The following is a 20,415-nucleotide window of genomic DNA, read 5'->3' as shown; positions in this document are numbered from 1 at the left end:
TGCAGGGGACTTTGGGGTGATTAAAAATTTGAGGGGGGAGGGGAAGTCACTCAAGTGACTTCATTCTTTGCTGCTTTGCACCTTCTGCTCTTCTTGGGTCGGGGCTATGAGGCTACAAGCTGTCAGGTGCCCTTAGCCCTGTGGAAATAAATGACAATTCAGGACTTTACGTCTGATCCTGGCAGACTATCTAATGAAGGGCCTTGCCAAGGTATGTAATGGAGCCTCACGAATATATAAATAGTGGAACTAGGAGCTGAAATCTTGAATTTTGGAGAGAAAGGCACGATTTATGTATGTATTCTCATCCTCATAAGAGACTTCTATACAAAGTTCAGACAGAAGAAAATTTTGGACTTTTACTTGTAAAATTCGTAAAGGAATTCTTTCGCCCTTACTAAAGTCAATGAAATTTTGCCCTTAAATTCTCTTTTCCTTTCCTTTAGCTTTCAATTGATACTTACTGTAAAACTTTTTGTGTGATCTTGTATTTAGAATGTTATATAAAATGAAATTGCATTGTATTTATGACCAGCACTATAATAACAGTCTATCAGTGTTTCCATCATAAGCCCCTATTGTTGAGGGCTTTAAAACTCACCTATAAAATTCACTCAGGATTGCAGCATGGTCTGCAAATGATAAACAAATCCTTTTGCCTATTTTTGATTTAGAATATGTGAGATCAAGACTGGAAATTAAAAGAATGGGAGGTTTCCTCTCATTTAGATATGTATGTATGTGTGTATGTGCATACACTTTAAAAGATGGATCAGAAGCATTTTTTCCATTATTTAAGAAAATTTTATCTAAAAGCTCTACAAAAGTGAATGGATCACATTGTTTTGCTCCAGCCCATACCTAATCAATTGATGCTTGTTAAATCTGCTGGCAGGATCAGGCTCAGACTCCTGAATTGATACTAATTTCACCAGGGTAAGTAAATCTCATGAGTGGGAGCCTTGTAGCCAGTCCATACCCAAGAGCAGAAGGTGCAAACCATAAATAAACTCGTCTGTGTGAATTCCCCTCCCCCTTCAACTTTTTAATCACCCCAAAGTCCCCTGCAGCATTTTGTTGCTGGGTAAATTTGCACATTCAGCTAACTAAGCTGAAAGGTCATTGGCATAGGAACTTTTCTTCTGTCCTTATGTCCATTATGTTTAAGGTTCAGGGACCTAAATCTGTGCATACAGAAGCCAGGAAGCCTGGTGTGCAGCAGAGAGAAGTGTTCTGGTAGGAAGCCAGAAGGAGAAGAATTTGAGAGATCTTCTGACATGAAAACCAGTAAATAGAAGTGAATTAAATAAAGTACAAGAATGCCTTTTCAGATGGGAGACACCCCAAAGAAGCTGTCTGTGAGAGAATTAGTAGGCTAAGTCTTCACTGATCAATCCCGATGGAAGCTTTCTGGTCAAAATGTCAGTGGTAACTTTATTTTCAGCTGGTATGTACAATAATCCTTTTGTTCCATCTGCAAACACTAGGGGGTAAATTTTTAGCGTGATGCTTAGGGATTTAGCTGTAGGACTCCCATTAACGATAATGGGAATCATGTAGCTTGAGCACTCTGCATCGTGCTGAATATTTACCCCTCAGTTCAGAGCACTCTCTCGTTGAATTTTTAATTATATTTACAGATAAATTCCATAACCAAATATCATCAGCTCTCAAGCAGATTGTTTTATTAAAAGGTGCAGATTTCCAACTTCATTTTGAGCTGCAACCTACAGTGATTGGTTTAGCAGCTGAGTAATTTTTTTAAAGTGTCTATTTAATAATGCCTGATTTGTCAGCTTCAGAGCATTTGGGAGAAAATAAATATTAGAAAGTATACCGCCCTGCATACATGTGCCAGAGAAATGCAAAATGTGAATATTCTACCTTGTACTGAGATTTCAGTGTGTGTGTCATGATGCAGCAAGCTCTTTCTGAGAAATAATGCTTCTGCATAAATCTGTGGTTGAAATCAGCAATAGTGTACAAACACTCAGCACTAATATGACATAGGTGGTATAGTGTTTGCATTTGTGAAGTTAAAAAATATGAGTCAAAAAAAGTTAGGAGATTTGCCCAAGGCCAGCCAAAAGGTTTCACGTAAGAGGATATTAGAATTCAAAAGTCCCTTAATTCTATACTTACATCAAAATCTAAGACCAGTCTAAACAGGTATAGAGGATGTGGTGTACCCATGCTGATCTGCTTAGTTTCTCTGAGACATGCTTCCACTTGCTTTTGCAGCTCATAATTCCTGCAGTAGCCACATCCAGCTCTGTTGTGACCCTGTTGAAAAGTCCTGTGAAGTAAAAATGCTTCTGCTGATTTATTTCGTGACTGCCTAGCAGTGACGTTAGAGATCCGAACTTTGTTTTACGTTATGGGTGAGATTAATCTCTATTCAGATATTTTCTAAAGGAAACTTAAAGATGGATGGTTGAGGTGTTGCTGTTTTTCTGATGCAGCTATTCCAGGGGCCCCCTTGCCAAGCTGCAGCTGCTGTCAGCAGAGGTGTTATGAATAAAAGCACAAATTGTAGCATAATTTTCGTGCCACTCTTGACTGATACATGTCACCTTGGCTTGTACCAGAGGGCTAGACTGACACACAACAATCCTAAAATCAAAAAAGCACTAAGACATTTTGACTGAGTCTTGCTGTCCACTCCAGTTTCTCTCCACACAATACTTAGGTGTCCTCAGCTGAAACAGAATTGTAAAGTGTGGGACCATAAAAGCTTGCCTGCATGAGACTCTGCTTTTGAAACTGTTTTTGTTACTCTGTAAATGGACCCAAGAAATCCATAAACTGAAAATTTCTGCATCAATCAATTTCTGCACAGGAACTGTCCTGATGTGAAAGAGCATGCTTTGACTCCTTGGGGCATGTGGTGATTTCTGCTAAGGGAATACCTGCGTTTGAGCAACTGATCTGAGAGCACAGACCCTCCAAGGTATGTTCATACTTAATTCTTTCAATCCACAGTAGAATCACCAAAATTCAGATAAAACTCACATGGTGCTTCCTTACCTTTCCAGTAACCTACCAGTGAGGGAAGCAGAACTGCAGTGCCTCTGTTTGCTCCTAGAGTTCAAATTCCTACCAGAGTGGGACTGTTGGAGTGTTCATTTGACTTTGGTAGAAAATACCTGAATATCCATCTCCATTCATGGCAGCACTCTGGATTTGGGATTGATTCCCTCTCAAAGTCAGTGGAAATCCCTATTATGGTTGATAGCCTAAGATAAAACCAGAATATCATTTTGGGAAAAAAAAAAAAAAAGAATAGTGATCAGTCTCTCTTTCCACTGCTAGTGATTGACAGGACAAGAATATAGCAGAACCTCCACAAAATTTTTCTCAGCAAAACTTATTTTTTGTATGCTAATCCTATATCTGAATATATACCCTAATTGGAGTATTCATATCTCTGCCCTTGGTAATCATCAGCCCATCCCTAATGTTTCTTTTTTTCAGAAAAGGTAAACTCTCCTCACTTTTCAGTAGCAGATTATACAAAGGGAACTTTATGGTATATATTACATTCACAAAGCAGTTTTCTCCATCTTGCAATCACTTAAAAAAAAAAGAACTTTCTTATCTCATCTTCCTTCCTGCATGAATGTCTGAGATAATCAATGAAGTTCCTGTGTAGAGAATAAATTGAGCTCGAATGGCTCCTCTTAAACTGTACAATCAAAGAAAGAGGAGGTTTTTGCTGATGATTTTGATATTCAGTTTAACTTTCTTCACAAGGCTGTCAGCGCAGTGAAAGTGAGGTCAATCTGACCACACTCTTCCTAAAGGATCCTCTTCTGAGCCATCTACTTGAGTATACATCTCCTGACAAATCAATGGCAGAATCGAGAGGCATGTACTTTGCCCAGAAACCTGGGGGCTGATTGTCCTTTGCTGTGCATCTTCTGCAGTCATTTATGTCACTTCAGCATGGGTGTGAGACAGTGCCTGATAGCAGTAGCACTGTTTAGCATCTGCATCCCAGTGATACAAATGCTTGCCTGAAGATGCAGGACAATAGAGGTGCAGACATGGGTCCTACAACAAGAAAAAGATTCAGATCATGGCAAGTACAGGGGAATTGTCACTCATTGCACTCACATGTACATACACACTCTTTCACACTAAGTGAAAGAGTGGTAAATAAATAACAATTTAAAATTAAATTTCTGAAGTTGCTCTACTCAGAAATCTGAGGTTTTTACAGGACAGATGTTGGGAAACAAGCACTAAGCAAATTATAGGAATTTACAGAGACCAAGAATCCTATCCTTCCTTCTTCAGGGTAATTTTGCACTTCTCGACCACTGCCACTTGCTGAAAGCTCTGGAATAGGGGTTGTTGGTCACCTGGGAAGTTACAGCATAGTGGGACTGCTGCACAACAGCAACACAGGTGAGTATAATGAATGGGATTGGAAGTGCCCTCAGACATTCTTTTGCTAAATTATCTAAATGCAGACAATTTTCTCAGGAGTTAACAACAGTTGTTTGAACCAGTTCAAATCTGTCTCTAGGGTTACTGCCCTCAGACATTTACCATGACAGGCCTTTCCTGCTCAAGATGAGAAGGGACCTGTAGAGAAGGAGGAAAACCCAAGAGCAGAACTGGTGTGCTGGAAAACTCATCAGCTTTAGAGTGTTTCTTAAAATTCTTACCTTGTGTTGCTGAATCTGTGCATTGCACTTGGGCTTTGTTGGTGAATCAGATTCATCTGTTCATGGACAAACCCTCAGCCCTCATCCTCCCCTTTTCTCCCACAAGTTCTCTACCGAGCTTGTCTGTATCCTGACATGAAATGATATGTATGAGAATTAGAAGACATTACATCCTGGGTAATATCCATTATGTTGCTCTCTATTAGCTCTCAATTCTTGGGAGAGCATTACTGCATTATTTCTTTTGTGCCAACGCTATTCCATCAAGGCCAATGCTGGTTTACTCAGTTGTATCAATGATTTCTTCTGAGGCGGCCTAGACAATATACTGTAATATATATAATACTATGTGATTTTTAAATCAGCCTTGCAAATGTATTCTAAAAATTTTGCAGCTCTTCAGACAAATCCTATTGTCCATCATTCCTAATGATGACTATTGGTTAGCAGAAAACAAATAAAGAAGTGACATTTCTACACATAAAAAAGATCAACTAAGTGAACAAAATTCTGTAGGAAGCTTAGGAATGAGAATTTTGCTTTGACCCATATTGTAGAAAGCTTTTCTCCTGCTTTGTAAATGGGGAAACAAAATACATTGCATAAACAAAATAAATACATTTTGGAATTGTATATGTTACAACAAAAAAGTGTTAAAGAATTACATGTGAATTGAAAAACATATTTCCACTTTCTCTAAATTATATTGCATTCAATTTTTTTATATGAACAAATGAATTAAAGTTTATTCTTTTATTTTAAGAGCATAAAAAGAATGGTACTTTTCTGCTTCATTAACGCCATTTTAGACAGCTAAGATAAGATTTCTGTTTTAGAAATCCTACAACATGAATGAATGCTGATATTTAGAAGGATTTCAAAGCTCTCTAAAAAAAATAAAAAAATTAAAAATTTTCTCTCCATGCTTATGTTCTTCCCAGGCAAAGTTATCATTGCTGCAGTACTCTTTAAATTTCTTTGTATCCCATATTAGCAGTGAAAATTGCTCATGTACAGGTGTTTGTCATAGCAATGTGTATTTTCTAGTCTTTTTTCTAGTCTATTTTCTAACTTTCTCTGAATGGTGAGGGATACTCATTAACCAAAAACGTCTCAAGCCGTATTCAGGGGACATCCTGATGCAGACGGTGTGTGCAGCCAATCTGTCACTCAGAAGCAGAGAGGGCAAGGCTGTTTTGTCACTCAGCACAACTTGGAGGGGAGTGGAGCACTCTCAGGTCTGCTTGCACCATTTCTGACTGCCTAGGGGTTGCTCTGGTTTGTGACAGAAAACCTGGAGCGTGTTCTGTGGTTCCTGGGCAAAGCTGCAGCATGTTAGACATTCCTAGAGGGAAAAGGTCCCTCTACATAGGAGTGCTCTGTCCCAGCTGAGTTTCTTTCTCTGGGTTTTCTTACCTCTGCTCCAGGCACCTGGGCAGCAAATGCAAGGGGCAGAATTTCTGAGTAGTCACGTTAAACAAGCCTGAATTTGGGATGTGCAGAACTCAGCCCTCCTTCCCTATTGCTCTCCAGGCTCCACCCCTTGGGCCTGAATGGGTGAAGTTTAGGAAGCTCCTTGCAAAGGGTGAGTTCTGTCCATTCACTCAGCCCAGGCTATTTTTATTTTTTTTTTTGTCTTGGGGATGCCTTTCTACTCAAAGGTACGACTCACCTACTTTTTCATACCTAATTTTCACTTAATGTTTCATTGTATTGAGGCCAAAACAATGCCGCATGTTTATTTGAGCAATGAAGCTTAAAAATGGAAGCATAATAAGACAAAAGAAAAGAGAGGGGTGGAAGAGGGAACTCATGCTTGTAGGGATGGGAGAAGAGCAGGAGGGATGCAGGATATTTATCAGAAAGACCAAGCTGAAAGGCATGTAAATCCAGTTAACAACTTGAAAGCAGGTAGACACATTAAAGGAAGTGGAAATAAAGTCAATTAGTGGCAGGAGACATTAGTTGAGGGTGTCAGCTAGTGTATGGCAACTAATTTGATGCAGTCTAATCACAGAGTTTGGCTATTTGCTTACCAAATTCAGATCAACCAGTGCTTCTTCCAGGGCAGTCACTTCAGAAAAGAGAGTAGAATTACCATGAGATCTGATCCATTGCTTAATTGAAATTAGTTTTAAATAACTGTATCAGATGTTATCGAAAACCAAGAAGTAAATAGTTGCTGAAATGTGGTGTGATTATGGCAATTCAGGGAAGCTGAGGATGCCTGAACAAGGACCAGGGATTATGTAAGGTGTGAATGTGCTCGTGGAGGTTCACAAGCCCGTGCACCAGGAGGGAGCTTACAGAGACACTTACCTGTCTCTGTGCTCTTTGTCTCTCTCTATTGACACTCTCTATTGACAGTTGCTCCTATTTGGATGAAATGTGTTGTGAATGCCAAGAATCATCTCACTTTTTAGTGATGTGCTGGTAGAGATACATTGATACATGGTGGAAGGTTGTATGTGCCTTCTACACACACCTTTGTAAGAGGCTGGGCAGCCTCTCTAGCTCTGTTTACTGTCTGGCATTAACAGGAATGGATGGTTAGGGGAAAACAAGAGGAAACAGGAGACATATAAAGTGATTTTTTTTTACTGAAAATCAATGGTTTAGCAATTTCCTGAATCAGAGGTCATATCCAGACTTAGGAAGCTATGCTCTACAAATTTATCTAATCTTTTCAAATCTATTAGGTTTTTTGGTCTCATAATCATATTGCAGATGAAAATTTAGGCAATTTTGTGCTCTGGGGAATAATTACTTTGTCTGTTGTCAGTGTGGTTCCTGCTCACTCATTGGGTGCGGTTTCCTTCTGATGATGTGGGAAGAGGAGTAATCAATGCATGTGCTGGGCAGCTTGTGACCTTACACATCTTTGTCAAGCCCCCCTCAATCACCTATGTTGTTCCCCAAAACATGTCAATTTCTCACATGTCCTTTGTTCTCATACATACCTTCATTCCCTCTATCTTTTCTAGCTCTTTTTATATTTGATGATTGGTTAGTGGAACATGAGAGCACATTGTGTATCTCCTTCAAGGACCTATTTGATGTACACGGTCTGTAATCACACTGGTCATGATTCAGCATGAAGCTGCCCATCTTTGTGAAAAGATACAGCCTCAGTGAGATGCTTTGAGTTAGGCATGTGCTTAACTATGCTAAATTGTTTTGAACCACTGATGTAAAAGGCTGATGGGATCAGAGAGAAGAGAGAGTTTTCATTCCTGCTTGCTAGCACATATAAGTGCAGATCATGCCAAACTTATGCTTTAGAGAAACTGAGAATCACTTCCCAAATGACTTCATGTATAAGGGAGCTACTCTGGTTTGCACTAGAGTTTAAATGGAACCTAAGTTCTTTTTCTTTGCAAGTAGAAATATCAGCTGAGAACAAAGGAACAAGTGAAGGATACAGCCTAGGTAGTTTTTGTAAAGAATTTTTTTCTTTGAGTTGGTCTGGGGATCATCAGGATTGGACCTTAGCACCAGCAACCTCCAGCAGACTGCAATGGCTCTGCCTTTAATACACTTCCACCTCTGTGTGTTATACAGCCGTAATACTGAACACACGAGGCAGACAGATGCCCTCAGGCATTCTCCGTAAAAACTTTCATATCACAATGGAACTGAACGTACCATTATAACACCACGGCTCCTCTTCTTCACGGCAAGAATTTTTCTGAAAACCAGGCAATGTCATAGAAATGTTATAATAGACACATCCAGAATATATGGGTGAGTTAGTTGTCCCCAGTGATATATTTAAGCTGCTCTTTCTACAATACATAGAGCAGGTTAAATATAATTAACATTGGTCAAAGGGTCCTTTTACTTTACATAGTTTCTGAATGTATTACCTCAATTATCAGGAAGAAAAAAAAAGGAAAAGCATATTTCTTAACATCTGCTGGTATAAGCTCCTCTAAGTCAATTCCGTCGCAACGTGCATTTTCGCTCTCCAAGAAACATGAATATTTTCTCTGTCCTTAAATCCCATAATTGTTTTATTGCTACATTAAAAAGTGTAAATAATCACCCCCCCTCCCTGTAATAAATTAGACGCAACCTGTCTAGCTCTGAAAATTAACATTTCAATATCTTCAGTCACACAATGACATCATATCAATATTTAAAATCATTTTATGCATGTATTCCAGGTTGTCCAACTTCATTAGGGGCATTCATCAGCCCTCCGGCTACAGTGTATTCCCATTGGAGTTGTAGGCCTCAGGCCCTACCAAACAGAAATTTAAACTAACTTGCCTTTTTAATTCACATTATTCTCAAATATTCTCTTTTTTTAACCCCCTGCCATGACTAAGGTGTTTAGACCTGGCTATGATTTTGTGTGCATCAACATTTAACAGAAAAAATCCCCATTTTTATGTCAGAAGTAGAGTACATGTAAATAATAGTCTTTCTCCTTTAATTTCCCTCCTCTTCTCCCATCCATCACTATTTCCTGAGTGCAGTAATACCTGTACTTTTAATGTTCTGTGCTAACTTAATAATTTGAGATACAGCTTGATAACAATATGAAATTGTTGGAATTTTATGTTTAAAAATATACAAACATTTCAATCATATGTTTCATTCTTTTTCATTCTTCTTCTATCCAAAATAGTAAAAAAACCCAACTTGATCTATTTTTGTATATCTATAGATGAACAGCATGAATACATTTCCCTGCTAGGGTCATCAGACATTGTTTTATTAGTTTAAAACTTTTTTCCCTCCAAAAGACCCCCCAGACCAACAAGTCAGTCTTCCCATTGTTCAAATCCATAGGATGACTGTGAATCTGTTCCCCAGGATGTTTAGTGACCTTCAAAATTCCTGGGTAAAAGTCACACACATTACACAGAACAGGAAAGAAATTTATGATATAAAAAACCAATCTTTGCTGCTGGCCAGAGAGTGTAGCTTTGGCTGAAGCCTCTCATTTATCCTCCCATATTTTGTGTGGAAAGTCTATAAATAGCCATCCTTTAGCCAGATACAAAATAGACGGAAGCATGTGGAAGCAGCCATGTTAATATGAAGTGCATCTGAAGATGGAGCAAGCCTGTGAAGATACTGGTGACTGAAAACAAAAATGTTGGGTTAAATACATGTCAGTGTCATTCGCTTTTCTGGCCAAAGTGTTCTGACCAGGTCATAACCATGCACATGGCCAGAGACCTGATGAGCTCACACTGGTGTGTTATGTTCCATTTGCCTTCAAAAAAGAAAGATGAAAAAATGGGAAATTAAATGAAGACTAAAAGCCAGTAACTGCAAGACCAGCTTTCAGATATTTTTTTCCCATAAATAACATTTTTTAAAGCAACTGTACTTCTTTCAATTTCCTTCTGCTCTCTGCATCTCTCTGCCTCTTAGTCTGTGCCTAGTTTCAGTGTTCCAGCAGGCACATTTTTTCTTGTGTCACAGAAAACCTCTTCCTTTTTTCATTTTGTTCCTCTGACTTTCACAGTCCTCTGGACTGAGGACCTCTCTTCATTTTGGTACTAAATGAAGTCTGTCAAAGTAAAGGAATTTTGACCTGTCTCTTTGATGGTGGTACATCATCTACATTTTATCCTTCTAAAAAGAAGCAGGTGCTATTTCTTCTGCTGAAGTCCTGGATACCTTACCCATACAGCAAAACTCTGAGGCTCAGTTTCTCAAAGACATAGAAACCCATAAAAATAAATTTGCCTCCTAAAAACACTATTCAGTGAGTTGGGGGCTTCCATGAAACTGTACCTTACCACAGGGAAGAAGCAGCTTGAAGTACTCCTTCTGCTACCCAGAAAGCTCCACAGTGTTGTGGTTGGGGATTTCTGTGGTTTTTTTTTTTTTCTGTTGGTGTTTTGTTTGTTTGTTGTTTTCTTTTTTAAACTAAATTATTATCAGATTATCCCTTCAAAAGCAGGAAAATGTATGTTCCATCTGTGAGATGCTCTCAGTCATTCTGTCTCCTTATTGAGGAGGAGCCTGCTGTGCCAGGTGTGCCCATATATCTGCACTTCCTATGAGGACAATCTGGAGTCTGATTGTTTTCTGTCTACAGTTACCTGATAAACTGACCATGGAAGAGCTGGAGTTTGTGTCCTTTGGAGCTCTTAGCAGGTATTTTGCAATAAATGAGTTGGACTTTTTCCTGAAGACCGTGCCTTGGTGTGGCCCCTTCCTTGCAGGGTCCAGGACAGACTGCCATGGAGCCAAAATCTATTGTCCCAACATACTGAAAGGACAAGCTAATCCTAACATTTCTATTCCATGCAGGCCCTATCCACAGACGTAAAAAAAAGCACTGGGAAAGAGATGTTTGAGACTGGAAATGCCCCTGACTGTTGAAACAGAACTCTGAGAAGGTTGATGGTGATGGTGATAAAAACACAGTCAAGGTTAGATCTCTGGGCACTACTGCAGTGAATTATACAAACAAGAATAATAACCACAGTGGAAGACAAAGGGAAAGGGGCATGTGAAATGATCATAGTAAGGAGCAGAGGGTCAGAAGAAAACTGAGGACCGAGCTGGGAAGGAAAAGAATCACCATCACTGGGGATTAAGAGGGAAGACAGAGGATAAAGAGGATGAGATAAAGAGGAAAAAGCAAGGAATAGGAAGAATAGAAAGGAGTGGATAGAGAAATACAAAGTAATGAAAAGAGGTAGAGTATTAGAAAAACTGGAGAGATACTTAAACGACAAAAAGTCCAAAACTGAAGTAAGTGAGAATAAAGAGGAGAGAAAAGAAAAAGTAATAAAATAAAAAGAAGGCCCAGTAAAGAAATAAATGCTGCAAATCTATTTAAAATTAAAAAAAAAAATTAAAAAGAGATTCTATAGAGATACAGAATTTGATCGAGAAATTAAGATTAGTTTTCTAATTTGTGAAGTACTGCTCATAAAAAGGGTTGTATAAAAACTTGTCATTATTGTTGGTTTTTATTGCACCTTTCTTGATCAGGTGAGCTACACTGATGTGTGCTCTTATATCCAGGACTTGGAGGAGAATGATGCCACTTTTGATACTAGTTGAAATAATAGACCTCTTTATTTTCAGTCAGACTCTGATTTTTCTTTATGGCTATGGCATCCTTGTTACTGAGACCTAGATAATGCAGATCAAAACTGGATTTTTTTTGCTGGACTAATGAAACAATGTTTTCCTCTAGGTCTTCGGCTCCAGGTCCCCTCCCTACCATGACAGGTATATCTCACACATACAAGACCTGTACACATCATTTATAAGTCCCTGTGTCTGTGAGGTTTAGATATCATGGGGGGTAGTGTTTTGAGTCAGGCTGGAAGTATGCTGGGAGAGAAAGGCCTTGGGGAAAGTTGCAGAGTGCCAGACTGTGCTGAGCCTGGCTATGGCCAGGGCTTTTTGCTCTCTCATTTTCATGAACACATCATTCATTCATAAATTTTTAAGGGGAAAGAATCATTGTTTAATGAACTTTTGTGAAGAAAACTGAGCAAGAGAGAAAAGAAAAGAAGCACCGTGAGCTCCTTACTCCCTAGACTTATGACCTGCATAACTCCAACCATTGTGTTATTTAGACAGCCTTCATCTTTAGCCAGCATTAAATTTGTATGCTCCCACATGGTTGAGTTGCTACTTTTTTTTTATCCATGCAGCTGGGATTCTCTGAGGAAACATGATGGGTCAGGAGGAGGAGGGGAGGCGAGGACAGCCATCTCCAAAATGCGGTGGATGTGCCTTGCCGGCTCTGCACTGGTTGCACTCAGGCAAGCTGACGGGAATCGGCGGTGGCAGCCATGCGAATGAGGTCAGAGTTGGTTCCTCCGTGGCTTTTTTATTCTTCTGAGCACTCTGAAAATGTGGGTGTGCATGTTAAAACTGCCCTGTGAGGCAGCTCTGACATGTGGGGCTGCCTGGCACAAACACAGCACATAATAACACAAAGTATTTGGCAGCGTTACAGGGCTAATCTTTACGTAACTGTTCCCAAACAACTTCTCTAGTGTGCTGAGCACAAACAAGCTTTCCATCAGCCTTCAGCTGCATGCAGATTGTCTTGTGTCACCTGCTTCTCTGCTGAGCAAATACTGGCTGTGGTCATGGCAAGGAAAACCTTCTTTTGCATTCGGAACTGACTCTCCCTAAATTGCCTCCCTGTTTTCCAAGACTATTCATGAGCCATAGGCATGTTTGTCAAGAATGTTCACTTTTATAGAATTTTTCCTCTGAAGCACAAATGTATGCTGGAAATTATGTTGTGGCCTGTTTTCAGAAGAGCAGTAGGAAGACAAGGTCTGATTTTTCAACTTTTGCCCCCCTGTTAACTTAAACCATAGGAGGAGGGATGTCTTTTATAGTTAAGCCACTGGAGTGGGACTTTGGAAAACTGAGACTGGAATTAAAATGTTTAATTACTTCTACCCTTTGCCTCTCTCATCAGATTTTGATGTAAGGTCTTTATGATTGTTTTTGCCTGGTTCAGTGGGGTCTGGTCTCCATGAAGACTTTTGTACTACAGACAGCACCACCAGGGCACACATTGGCAATAACAAAATCAGGGAAAGAAAATAAGGGCTAGAACAGATCTTCTCTCGCATCTTTGATCAGTGTTGGTAATGGGTTTCCTGCTCTTGCATGAAGTCCGTCAAGTGCAACCCTTTTCTTTGGCTGTCAGGAGATAAGTGTTTTTTGCTTTCTCCCCCAATCTCAGGTACCACCGTCCATCTGCCCCCATGCCACCTCCCCACCCACAACGCTCCTCGATTTGGGTGCTCTTTTCACTCAGCGCTGCGCAGCCACAACACATGTGCTGCTGCGCAGCAAAGCCATGTGGCAAATACATAAAAGTACGTACGTTTCTGAATGCTGGAAGGGAGCCCTAACTCTGTTGGCAGCGAAGCTGACTCTCCCTCTTTCCTCGGAGCGGGGCCTGCTGCATTCCTTGGTCCCACAGACATAAACCCTCCCTGGATTTCTCCCAGTGTGGCGGCAGGCTGCCAGCCTGCAGCTTCACCCCCAGCACCAGCTCCAGGAGGGGCAACACCTCTGCCTCGATGCTCAGGGAGCCCAAACTCCCTGCTCCAGGCTCATCTCACTCTCTCTGATCTGGCTTAATTCTACCCAGAGCCTCTGTTCTGGTTCTTGGTTTAATCTTAGCTGGTAAGGAAAGGTTCCATAGCAGGAGGGAGGCAGAGCAAAGGGAGATTGCCAGACCCAAATGTTCCGCACTGGCAAAGATGGTTTCTAAATACTGAACTTTAAAAATAATTTGGTTTGCATGTGGAGTGGTGAGAAAGGGGAGATCTTTCTATTTGCCTGCTGTGATTTGGATTCTATAGTTTTCTGGGGACACGTTTCCAAGTTTTTATCACCAACTATAAGGGCTAGAAAACACTCTCATGTTAAACGAAAGCTGAAATTCCCCCTAGTCCTACACACTGACGATCTGGAGCTTTAACCCTGACTAAATCACAACAACATCTTTAGAATCAGCCCGTGCAAGATGTCTCTCACCAAAGAAAGAAAAATCCATTCAGAAAGAGTTGTTAAGGAGTCCTGAGCAAGTGCAGCTGTTAAGGGAGCAGTCACTGAGATACAACCAGGAAGGAGGAGAGGCATTTTTCTGTGATGTGAAAGAAGTTTGTGCAGCCAAAGGTGAGGAGATAGGGTCACCATGGTCAATTCCCTAGACCACCCTATTGCTTTAGCAGTGTATTGATTTGTGGATCTCTGCAAAGCACACAGACCAGGTCAGAGATGTCCCTACGATTCTTTTTGCTCCCTTGAAGGTATGGATTTTTTCTTATCTCACCTGCTTTTTTCTCTATTTCCCTTTCACTTTTAATGTGTTTCAAGGCAGGAGGATGTTAGTGTTATTTTAATTATTCTCCTTTTGTTTTAAATAGGGCTAATTTTTAAATAATTTGTGAGTTTGCCTACAGTGGTAAAATGCTTTGCGATTTGCTTCCAAAAAGAAATATTTGCTAAAAAAAAAGAAGAAACTGAAGTGCTCCATCCTTTCCAAATGCAATATTTAACTTTTTTTCCTTTTTTTTTTTTTTTTTTTTATTAAGAGCACTTCATTTTGGAAGTGAATAGGATGCTCTGGGCATGAGCACTGCAGACCAATTTAGATTTCCTAGATTGCTTCAATAATCTGAAGAGTACTCCAGTAATTTTTAACTATTCTCCACCACATGCCTTCAAACCCATTCATTTTTTTTAACTGAAGTGACTATACTTAGGACAAACTCTGCTGTTCATTTGAAATTGTTCTATTCTGCATATCCATAGACTTCAAATTCCAATGTAGAAACTTAATACAATATTTTCGTATAAGACTGTGTTACCACTTAATGTTATAGCATTATTAGTCAACATTTTTATGCACTGCTCCCTGTCTGAAGCAGGGCCATGTCACCACAGACAGTTGGCTGCAGGAGACAAACCCATAATTAGGCAAGACAGTCTTTACATTTTGGATTTTCTCATCCCAGGCTTTTTCCTGCATTTAGCCTTGAGATTCAGTTTCTTTTATGGCTTTTTAGTCTGAAGATCAAAATGTTTTTGCAGAGAGTTAAAACACACAGTATGGCACACATATTTTCAGTTTGGGTAGGGACTGAAGTGCATCACTAAAGATCGCACAGAGCATCATCAGTGGTAGAGGCAGGAAAAAACATGAGCAATTTTAAACCTTTTCTTCCTTCCTGTTGCACACAGTTCACTTGTGTTGTATAGGGTGCAGCCCTTCCTGGCACTTTTACTACTGTATCTAGACTCTTCAGGGAGTAGTTATATTTCAAGCACCACCCCAAAGAGAAAGCTCATGAGCTGTCTGTTGAGGATTTCATGCCCTAATTCCTCCCACCTTTACCTTGCATACTAGTTATTTTTAGTTCATATTTCTATAAAAGCATTTCTACATTTCTAAGAAATACAAGCATATTGTCCCACGGAGGCTCTATGCTGCCTTAACTAATTAAAGCTTGACTATAGGACAGTGCTGTACACGTTGCAGTCTGCCTAATTTTTATTCAATCATGATCAAGCATTAAAATTATTGGAAGGTGGCACAGTTTGCATTGATCTGCTGCTGGCATGTCTTCTTGCTAAATGAGTGCCCATCTTGCACAAAAGGCACTAAGAGGATGCACCACCATGCCCTGGACTGTCACCTCTGCGGCAGTCCCGGCAGTCCTGTGGTGCTCCTAGGGAAGCAGCTGCCCTGAGGCTGCTTTTGCAGTGTCCTTGTGCTTGCAGGGAATAGTTTGGTGATGCAACAATGTTACTGAGACACTAAAGCCAAAACCATGGCTTTTTTTGGGGTTTTTTTACCATTTTTAAATGAAGGTGGACAAGAGTATTTATATGCACCCTTAGAGGCCAAAGCTTGCGGTATAATTGGGCTTGCTATGGTATGACCCTAATGGCAAACTAGGCTTGAGACTGACTCCAGAATATGTCCCATGTAATTCTGAATATATTTGGCCATTTTCTTCAGCTGAATTTTGCAGTTTTCAGCTGCTACTGAGAATTTAAATTTAAAAAATAGACTATCAGAGTATGAGGAATTGACAGGCAGAGAAAAATATTAACATAAAGATGCTGTTGCCATTTAATAATTACTAATGCAGTCTGCATAGGAAACTCATGCTTTTATCAGGAATCTTTTAGACATGATTTGTTCTGTAGTAGATATTTTCTGTTGTTGTTTTACAAGATTTCTTTCTAAATGTAATATTTTAAGGAAAGAAAGAGCTGTAGATGAAAGACAGATTGAGAATACAGAACTTGAACTGGTGTGGTATCCCGATTTCATCTGCATATTTCCTCTGTATGGCTGTCTCTCCTTGTTGAGAAGGCTGCACTGTTGTCAATAAAGCCTTTCTTGAATGAAATGCCACCTTGGTCTTGTCCACTTACAAAAACTAAAGATCTCCCAGCTTAAAGAGTGGTATCTTAATCAATTTCTGACTGGGAGATTGCATTCTTCATACTACATTCCCTGAAATTTCAATTGGATGCAATCTTTTTCTTCACTTAGAGCCATCCTTTTTTATATGTTAAGTGCTTGCTCTGTTTCAACTCTGATGGAGCTGATTTTCAAGAACAGAAATTTCATCATCTGCACAGACCTTTGTGCTCTTTTGAAAAAAATCTCATATCTATTAAAGATATGCTCTCACTTATTTACTACAATATTTTGGCATTGGTAAGAGAGAGACAGAACAATGATTTCACATAATTCAATTAATTTTAACTAAAAAATCAAGCACATTTTTCTTCCCCAAATAATGCTTCTAATGTTAGGGTTTGGGTTATAGTAACTCAGTTTATTAGTCATATAATTATGAAGATAATATTATTATTAAATTATCTTTCCTATCCATTTTATTCTAAGATTGAGGACATAGATTCAGAAAAAAAAAACCATAATATTTTTTCCTGTATGGTTAGCCCTGCAGAACTTGATTTTCTCTTAATTTGGCTTTAATTTTTTCTTTTTTTTAGTAATGTGCCTCAATGACATCAGTGAAGTACTATGTGTAACTCCAAAGTAAATGGAGCAGCTTTGTAGGCCAGAGTTTCCATCTGAAAGTTATGTATGGAGGCAGCATTTGCTAACATAATGCTGTATTATAATTCATGCTTGCACCTGTCCAGTTAGCCATAGATCCATCCAAGCATGCGATATAGTGTTAGAGGATTCCATTCTGCTAGATTAAATCTTCAGTTAAATGAACTAAAGTGTCTTAGGGTGTGTATGGCAAGATATCTCACTGAGAATAAGTTGAAGAGAGGGAGGATGGGATGAGCATGTCTACAGCCTAGAGACAACTATGTGTACTTCATACTGATTTCCTTGTACTTTTAAGTCATAGGTGTATTTTTTTAAGCTAATATATAAAATAGGAATAATCTCTGTCTGTTCTGTAGAAATACATGACTATATGTCAAATGAAAAACAAGAGTCAGCCTTTCCCACTAGACACATTCATGCACCCTGGAGTATCAGTAGATTTGGGATTATTAGGGGTCAGGTAGCAACTTCAATACACAGAAGTAGAAGACACTGCCTTCCAATTTCTCAAAAACAGATAGAAAGATAGAGAACTATAGAAAATTAATCCACTTTAGCTCCCCAAATGATGCCTGAGTTTTAAATGTCTGCTCTATCTTTAACTGCCTCTCTGCCAGTTGCAGGGTATTGGAACTAAATGAGAAAAAACTGATGGAGACTGTGCAGATGAAATGTTTTCCATAGGGGAATAGTTTAAATGATGCAGGTTCCAGCATGGATTTCCTCTTTGTCTCCATCTTTGAAAATACTCCAAACCTGACTGGACAAGCTCCTAAACAACCTGCTCCACTTGGCTCTGCTTTGTCCATGGGGTTGGACTGGTTAATGCCCAGAGGTCCTTATCAAACTCACCTATGCAGAGATTTGGTGAATTTCAGTGGTGAGAATGATGAAACTAAAGGGTAAAATGGAAAGTCTTTGCTTGCTTTCATTTTTTTTTTTGTTTTTACAGGGTCTGTTATTCTAGTCAGAAATGGTCCTGTAAAGAGGAGGGAACAATGAGGTGGGAGGGAAACAGTGGGGACAGAGAAAAAGTGTCTCAGAGATAGGAAGAGGGACACAAGGTGGAACTAAATCTCAGTTTGGGGTAAGCAACCAGGTTACATGTGGCCAATTTTGTCAGGCAAGGATTGTTACAGAAAATTTGGGAGTCACTGGTCCATGACACACAGGCTTTGTTGGCTGAATTGTACCAAAGGAAAAGTATACATTGGCAAAAGAAGCCTTTTTTCTTCAACTACCTTTTTGAGTGGCATAAGCCATGCCAGCAAGGGGGTTCTTGCATGTATACAGAGGGTGTTGCTCACATATCTGTATCAATTAAGGGTGTGATTTTTTTCATGCTTGTGACTGAAGCAGCTTTGTCAACAACACTTTATAATTTAGACCTGGCTTGAGAGCTGTCCTGGCTCTCAAGCAATTGCAGAATGTTGGGAATTTTAGAGTGAACTCCCATATTGTTGGCAAAGAAATAAAAGGACACAAATGCAGCAGAGTAATTTTGAATAGATTTTTTTTTATTGTTATTCACAGCACACAAAGAATTTCTTTTTTGTTTGTAAAGGTGGTGACTGAAGAAGTAAAAATAGCAGCTGTGCAGCTTCATGGCAGGACATCCACGGAAATACAGGCTTTCTTTTTAATCAAAAGCCAAAAGGTTTCTGTCATGACCATATCCTAGCTAGAAAGGGCTTGTGATATAGCTGGACTGTCAGACACTTCCATTGGAAGCTAAGTTTACACCGGTATAAAAAGCTGATAAACTGATACAACTTTGGGAACAAGATAAGTATAGAGCAGAAATGCTCTTTTGTAGATAAAATGGCATATATGTCAGGGGAGTTGCAGCCATGGCAGTGCTGGTTAGGAGAGGAAAGTGTGGTTTGCTTGCTCTTTGTCTTCTTCACAATCTTAATCAACTGCCAGGCTGGTGCATGTCTCTGTGTAATTTATTCCACACTGCAAAAAAAACCCTACTGTATTTGTGAAAGTCTTGTTGTTTATTCTTACCAGAGATCCCTGTATTTTGGTCAGAACAATAGCTCTGGCATGGTCAAAGTGATAACTCCAAGTACAGTGACATAACAGTGTTTAAAAGCTTGATTTCCCCAGAGGACAATCCTAAAATCCTGCTGATACAGAAAAGAAACAACCTTCCTTCCTCCCTCCTTCTCACGCTGGCTCTGGAACTTGTTTGATGCCCCAGCAAGCTGCTTCAGCTTACTAAACAGACAGAAAATGAATGCAGCAAATACCAATGCAGCATTTTCTGCCAGTTTAGTGAAATAAATTGGTTAGCTTAGAGATCAGGTGAACACTCAGTGTCTCTGCAGAGTAAGAAGCAGCAGTGTATAGCTGAGAGCAGAGGAAATCATTGGAAAAATTCTATTTTTTTTTTCCCTTAGCATTAGACTGATTTAACTGTCTTGCCAAACTTCATTGTTCTGGCGAGGTCACAAAATTATTAACCAGTTTGAGAATGTCCATCCACACTGAAGTATGCATTTGTTTAGCTGAATCTGAATATCAGAGCTCTAAGGCTTGTCTGCACTTGAAAGTATTTCACAGTGTGGCTTGACTGGCACTCTCCCATTCCTCTGAAGAGATGCAGTTTATGAGAGTCACTTGCTGAGACAGCTCAAACCCAATTCCAGGAAAAGGCCTTCCTTTTGATATCAGCATTACCAAGTCTGCCTTAGGCTCCTTGTTGCCACAGCCATTTTGATCAGAAAAGGCTTTTTTTTTTTTTTCTCAGGCTTGTAATCAACAGAATGCTTATCATACTGGTAAAACAGTGAAATGGAGACCAAGTTAAAAGCAGTGTACTTGGAGTTCTGCTGGATAAGAAAATAAGCATTTCCTTGATCACACAAGGAGTTGTCTTTTAGATGGGGTGCTTAGCATTTAGCAGCGGACTGGTTACTTGCAGAAATTTCCTTTTTGAAAAGCTTTTAGCTTTTTCTTTTTTTTTTCTTTTTTTTTTTTTTTTTTGTAAAGTGATAGACTGTCAACCTTCAGATCAGTGAATACTTTGGGATTTTTTTTTAATTGCATGCATTACTTCACTGCTACCTTGTATGTTATGTATGCAAAATCAAACCTTCTTAAATTTTAATTTATGAAAAAAGTATGTTTGGCTAGAATTCCAAATTAGGGTAAAAAACCTGAACAAGA

At 39.4% G+C, this 20,415-nt stretch overlaps 1 long non-coding RNA gene across 7 annotated transcripts in view; it reads left to right on the top strand.

Moving 5' to 3' along the window:
- LOC113458777 (uncharacterized) overlaps nucleotides 1–20,415 on the top strand; it is an 86,378-nt gene that overhangs the window by 35,967 nt on the left and 29,996 nt on the right. For 6 of the 7 annotated variants that reach the window (XR_012580700.1, XR_012580701.1, XR_003379345.2 and 3 more), the window contains 4 exons: nucleotides 2,840–2,950; nucleotides 4,300–4,410; nucleotides 11,848–11,882; nucleotides 12,314–12,465. This is a non-coding gene — a long non-coding RNA (uncharacterized LOC113458777). The remainder of the gene's footprint in view (nucleotides 1–2,839; nucleotides 2,951–4,299; nucleotides 4,411–11,847; nucleotides 11,883–12,313; nucleotides 12,466–20,415) is intronic. The other variant, XR_012580699.1, reaches the window with a different exon arrangement.

The sequence above is a fragment of the Zonotrichia albicollis genome, chromosome 6, assembly GCF_047830755.1.
Source record: "Zonotrichia albicollis isolate bZonAlb1 chromosome 6, bZonAlb1.hap1, whole genome shotgun sequence".
Classification (NCBI taxonomy): domain Eukaryota; kingdom Metazoa; phylum Chordata; class Aves; order Passeriformes; family Passerellidae; genus Zonotrichia; species Zonotrichia albicollis.
Note: the sequence above shows the minus strand (reverse complement) of the source record. Positions and strands in the feature narration are given on the sequence as shown.